This window comes from Bos indicus, chromosome 21 (genome assembly GCF_029378745.1).
Source record: "Bos indicus isolate NIAB-ARS_2022 breed Sahiwal x Tharparkar chromosome 21, NIAB-ARS_B.indTharparkar_mat_pri_1.0, whole genome shotgun sequence".
NCBI classification, from domain to species: domain Eukaryota; kingdom Metazoa; phylum Chordata; class Mammalia; order Artiodactyla; family Bovidae; genus Bos; species Bos indicus.
Genome location: NC_091780.1, coordinates 50,317,628 through 50,324,299, shown reverse-complemented (window position 1 = coordinate 50,324,299; position 6,672 = coordinate 50,317,628).

Sequence of the window (6,672 nt, the reverse complement as noted above, 5' to 3'; positions counted from 1 at the left end):
ACATCCATACATTACCACAGGAAAAACCATAGCCTTGACTAGATGAACCTTGGTTGGCAAACTAATGTCTCTGCTTTTGAATATGCTATCTAGGTTGGTCATAACTTTCCTTCCAAGGAGTAAGCGTCTTTTAATTTCATGGCTGCAGTCACCGTCTGCAGTGATTTTGGAGCCCAGAAAAATAACTGTTTCCCCATCTATTTCCCATGAAGTGATGGGACCGGATGCCATGATCTTCATTTTCTGAATGTTGAGCTTTAAGTCCACTTTTTCACTCTCCACTTTCACTTTCATCAAGAGGCTTTTGAGTTCCTCTTCACTTTCTGCCATAAGAGTGGTGTCATCTGCATATCTGAGGTGATTGATATTTCTCCCGGCAATCTAGATTCCAGCTTGCTTGCAGAGTGCTTGCACCGGGACAAATGTCTCCTTGCCCAACAAAGAAACTATTAGGGACTGAAATTAACTGCACACTTATGCAGTTATGAATAAAACGATGCAAAAATGCCACAAAACAACTTTGTCTTTCTCAGACGCCACAAGAAAAAGCAGGCTACTGCTGGTAATGCTGTACCCGGGACCACTAAGGCGGTGAACAGACCACTCAAACTATACCTCCTGCCCAAGCCAAAGACCCACCCCCAGCTTGTTATCTCATTTAAAGAACCAACTAGCCAAGGACACCTGTTTCTTGTTTTTGCTCCCTCCAGCTGCACCACGAAACCTATTATAAAGCTTTGTCGGAAATTTTCCTTGCACCTGCTAACAAATTTCTTTTGATTAAACAGTCCAAGGGCCCAGGAGGGTATCAAAAGCGAAACTGAAAAATATTCTAACCGAATATAACTTAAAATACAACTTATTAAATTTACCAAATGCAGCTAATGTGTGGCTTAGAGGGAAAAGTTTAGGAGTTTTGAAAATTCCTAGATCTTTCGAACTCTTGCCGGACCCCAGAAGTCTTAAAAACCAAGTGGCATCTCCGGCACGAATATCTGGCAGCCCCAAGCAAGCCGTCGAGGAAAACGTTAGATCTTCTTACGTACCTAAGAACTCCCCAGTCCTGGACGGCTCTCTGGGGACGTCTTCTCAAGACAGAAGAGAGACCCACACAGCACGGAAGGAGAAAACTGGCGTGGTGTCTGCGCCTCCACCGCTTGGCCCCTAGAAGGAGCCCACAGAGCTCGGGCCCCTGGCACGCCGCAGCCACTGCGGAGTATACGCCTAGCCCGGAAAACACTGACCTGCCTGCCCTCTGAAGGCCGGAGGGGCCACGCCCCCACGTCCTCAGAAGGAAGAGCCAATGCCCAAGCAGACGACTCTTCCAGGAGTGGGCTCCTAAAGCCAGAATTTGACGTCTCTGAGGACGCTGCCAACAAAGCCCCCCAACTAACCCCCTCACCAAGGAAACTGGGAAAAGGGGCCCAGCCTCAAACCTCCCTCCTGGAGACCAAGGCAGGAAAAGGCCCCGGAGCAGGTAGAGGAGGGCCCTATTCCCCCTCCTCTGCTTCCCGCGTGGACTGGGACGAGCTGGGTAACCCAAACTTTAACCTGTTCCGAGGATGCAGAGAGATCTGGCTCCCCACGAAGACTCTCAAACAGGCTGGCGGAGCCTGAGGCTGGACGGCTCAGAGCAGGGTCTTTGACGACCAAACTCACCTCGGTGGAGCAAGGTGCTTTCCGCCTCCGTTGGATAACACCCCTCAGCTGTAGGCCGGGGCAGGGACCGCCAGGAGCAGCAGGCAAGCCTGGGATTCTCTGGGTGTGCGGGCTTCCGCCAGCAGTGTGGTCGGTGAGCCCGGGGCTCATCCCCTCCTCCGTGTGGCCAGAGCTGCCTTGGATGTGAATGAGGAGCACCTCTGACCCAACTGAGCTTCCTGGTACTGGGCGGGGTGGATGGACTCTGGAGCAGTTTGGGGCATCCCTGGTTAAGGAAGCAGCCTGGAGGAAACAGTCCTTATACTTCAAATTCCACCTTCTCCTTTAAGGAAGGTCCACTAAGACCCGGGCCCGTGAGACCAGCCTGCACGCGCACCGGAGGCCAAGCTCGTAGAACCTGGTTTTCCGCAAGCTCCGGATATTCTCCGGCCTGGCTGGCTCCTCTGTATCCTCCTTGGCGTGGGGATCTGCTGCTGCCTGTGGGGTGCATCATGGACATGCTGCCGCCGCACAACAAAAATGCGTGTTGAGAATTGCAGAGTAAGAAAGAAAGGCCAGAGATACCTGACACGGAAGACCATGCAGGAGAGAAACCACAGCTGGCAAAAGAGGAGCTCGCCCAGGTCCCAAATCAGGCCCAAACACAGGGCCTTCAGATAAGTGTGAGGAAAGAGGAGTTAGTTAGTTAGCATCCACTCCCTGGAGACCATGGCAGAAGCCAGCAATGACCAGAATCTGTGATGACCTCATTCTCCAAGTTGGAGATATGACATGGGAGTCCGGAAACTGGGAAAGTGGAGCTGAAATCAATTCCATACTATTATCTCTGCTTTTAGAAAGGTAAAAGGTATGACTGTGTTCTTGTTTGTTCTTGACAGTTTATGACCTATTTGGGATTACATTTAATATCAGATAAATGCACTCAGATCTAGATCCCATGGGCTTTGTTTTAGATTATTATGAATGCGTGTGAGGCAGAATTTTAATAAGGATAAAAACATAAAATAATACACAAGCTTGCCCTCAGGAGTGATAGACCAAGATCCTATTTTCAGTTTTCCATGTACTAGACTTTAAGATGGAAGAGTAACAAGCAGGATGATGCAAGCAAACATGCTACTGCTATACTGCTAAGTCACTTCAGTCGTGTCTGACTCTATGCGACCCCATAGACGGCAGCCCACCAGGCTCCCCCGTCCCTGGGATTCTCCAGGCAAGAACATTGGAGCGGGTTGCCATTTCCTTCTCCATTGCATGAAAGTGAAAAGTGAAAGGGAAGTCGTGTCCGACTCTTAGCGACCCCATGGACTGCAGCCTACAAGGCTCCTCGCCCATGGGATTTTCCAGGCAAGAGTACTGGAGTGGGGTGCCATTGACATAGATATAATTAAAAACTTAAATTTCTCTAATAAAAAGAATAAATTTGGAACTGAGAAAACAAGTTTGTTTTAGTATAGAATTTAAATTTGTTAAATGTGGAAATACATCTTTTGTTGATTTTAGAGGTCTACGAGAATACAGCCTATTTCTACTAATAAAAATTAACAATTCAAAATAATCCCAGGTGAGGGGCTTACTCATTTGTCCATAAACATTAAAAGAGACCACTCCTTTTTTATAAAGCGAACCTGGAGAAAGTCAAGCTATCTGCCAAGATCCAAGCGTAATTAAAAAGCTGATGGAGTAAATGTACCTTTAGGTCAGGAGCTGCACTTTGACCTTCATAATGGGCCATTAGAAAGGTATACTTTATGGCAGCAAAATCTGTACTTAAAACTTTTAGTCAGGATAAATTTAACATACTAAAATAGACACCATGATGAGATCAACCCCCATGTACTGATCCTAGTTTTAATAATTGTCAATTCATGAGACTCATGATTCATCCATTTCCCAACTCCATATCATTATGAAGCAAATCTGTCATCATGTCATGTTATCCATACATATTTCACTATCACTCAATGATAGTTTTAAAAGCCATAACTATACTATTATAATAAGAATAAGTTGGTTATTATTTTAAATAAGTGAGTAAAATTTCTAATTTCTTCATAAGTGTTATTTCTTCTTGACAGTTTATTTAATCAGAATCCAAATAAAGCCCACTCTTTGTGGTTGGTTGACATGCCCCATATTTCTTTAATCTTTTTTCCTTGCCACTTTCTTTTGAGAAAAACCAACTACTATAGAATCATTCTCTATCTGAATTTTGCTGATTGAATCCTCAAAGTATAAACAGCTTCCTCTATGTTCTAGATTTCCCATAAAATGTACATTCAACTTAGATCAAACTCCAGTATGATTTGGAGAAATGCACTGCTTCCTACTTGTTAACTGATGATCAAGTACTTAGATTCAATAAATTGGTTAGGCATTACAAAATGTTATTCTGGTCATTCTTATATTATTATCTGGAAACTTCCCATAAAGTTAGTCTCCCCCTCTTCTATTTCACTTGCTTAATTCTTTCATGTTATTTTCCAAATATTTTCCTTATTTTCAAAATAAGGAATGGATTTACTTATATCCTACAACATTGAAAATTAGTATTTTTATGTATTAGTATTTTCATTAAATGTTATTTCAGTATATGTGATATATATTAGGATTCTAAGTATCTCTTATTTTCAATCAAGGGTAGTTATTGTTATTGGTCAAATTGTTTTATATTTGGGCAACAGAATCCCCTTCATGTTGGCTCTTGAGTTCTTTTGACACAATTATTACCAGCGTGGGTCCTTGGACTCTGTAATCAATAGAAACTTATTTCAGGTCTGAAGATTTCAGCAAAGCTTTATTGATGCTCATGCTGCAGTGTGAGGGAGCAAAAACAAGAAACAGGTGCCCTTGCTTGTTTGCGGAATGCGAGAGTGAGCTAGTTTCTTAGAGTAACACCTGGGGCGGGTCACCAGGTTGGCCAGGAGGCATAGCTTCTGTGGTCTGCCCACTCCTGTGCTGGTACTGTGTGCAGGGATCATGCTCAGTAGCCTGCCTTTGCTACTGGCATCTGAGAAAGGTACAGCTAAGGCTAACAGAGATCAAGAGGGTGGCAACCATCCTCCATTTAGATCATTAATCACCACTGGAATTAACAGATTCAGAGGGACTGCAAGCAGGGACAGGACCTAATTGAGGTTGCTGATGGCTTATCCAGCATTCTCTTAAATGTCCTCCTTCAGATGTGATTCTGGAAATGTTGATGAGTGAGTTTTGCACCATTGTCCCCTGGTTACAGGGACCAGTGAAGTGATCAGAATCAATGGGTGGGGCATGCTTGTGGAGTATTTCCCTTAGACCCAGTGAGGACAAAGGAGCTGCATTCCTGGTAGGGTCGCTGAGCAGACCAGCAAAATGAAAGCAGAAATACACTAACAAGAGTGGCAGATAGAAATCCAACCCACCACATCAGTCGTTACTTATCTGTTGATTGTCTTGTCTTTTGCCTAGGTATCTCAGATCTTCCGCCGGCTCACAGGTGAATTCTTCTGTCGTGGCCTGCAGAGTTTTTGGAGGTAAGAGCTTTATTGTGGACAAATGTACCCAACTAAGTATCATTGGGTTTTGATGGCCGTAGCAGGGGGCTCAGATTACCCTTTCATTTTGGCAATTGTCGATATCAGGGGGATCCTTCCTTCCAAGTTTTAAGAAGAACCTGGTCTCCAGGGTTAATTCGTGAAGGGACTGCACCTTCCGTTTTTTTGTTTTGTTTGTTTGTTTGTTTTAAGCAGGATCTTGCAGTGGTTTGTTGGCACTCCCATTTGAATTTGTCTGAGATTAATAATAAACTGCTCAGTTTGGCTCATTTCCTTTTCAGATAGAATGTCAATAGTAAGAAAAGATCATAGGTCATTTCAGATGGGCTGAGCTGCTGATAACTCCTGGGAGCTATACAGACCCTGAGGAGTACAATAGGAAAACCGTTGGTCTGCTAAAGTTTTCTTTAAAGTGTGGTTCATTTTCTCTGTCTTTCCTGAAGGGCTATCAGGAGGTGTGTAGGTTATAGTTGGGGCTATCAGGAGGTGTGTAGGTTATAACCTGTTTCTAGAGCCCTTGAGAGCCCCTGTGTGATTTTGGCTATAAGAGAGAACTTGTTATCACTCCGGAGCGATTTTGAACTTATTTCCTTTAAGAAGGACTTACAGACTTTAGTAGTCTTTTTGGTTGGAGTAGGGAAGGCTCCAGCCCATCACGTGAAGGTGTCAGCAAATTCAAGAAGATATTTATATCTTAACTGCAGGATCATTTGGGTGAAATAAATTTTTCCCCCTGGGTGTTTCTGCTGGTGATGAACTAGCTTGAGAAATGAGCAGGGGATTGTATGGGGCTGTGGGTTATTATGAACACACAGATCACAGGTCAGCGTTACTTATTTTGCTGTTCTTTTAAGCGCCTTCCCTAGAAAAGTCTTTTGCATTAAATTCCATCATGTATCCCTCCCCTAGTTGGTGGCATCAGGTAAACTTGTAACATATTTCCACTGTTTAAGTCTCAGAGATAAATAAGCACCTTGTCATCCTTCATATACCAACCAGTGCTTCTTTTCTCATAACGCTGTTTTTTCAGTTTTTCTTATTCCTGTTGGAAATACTGGAGAAGGCCAGGGAGCCCCGAAGGGGAGGGGGTCAATCACTAAGATCACAACCTGCTCAACCTCTTGCACTCAAGCTGGCCTATTTTGTAGCTGGATCAGCTTTTCTGTTCTCTTGGTTCATGAAAGATCCACCCTTCTACAGTAGATTACTGCCATCTGAGTCAGGAGCTGCTCTGCCTCTAAAAAGGCCAGGATTGAATGTTTATGTTTTATGGGAGAGTTTTCAGCAGTTAACATACCTTTCTTTCTTTCCAAATGGTGACATGAGCTTGAAGCACATGGAACCCATACTTAGAGTCAGTATAAATATTTAGTTTCTTATCCTTCCCTAACTGCAGAGCTCTCACTAATACATTTATTTCAGCCTTCTGGGCCAAAGTCTAGGGTGACAGAGCCTCAGCTTCTGTGACTTCTGGACT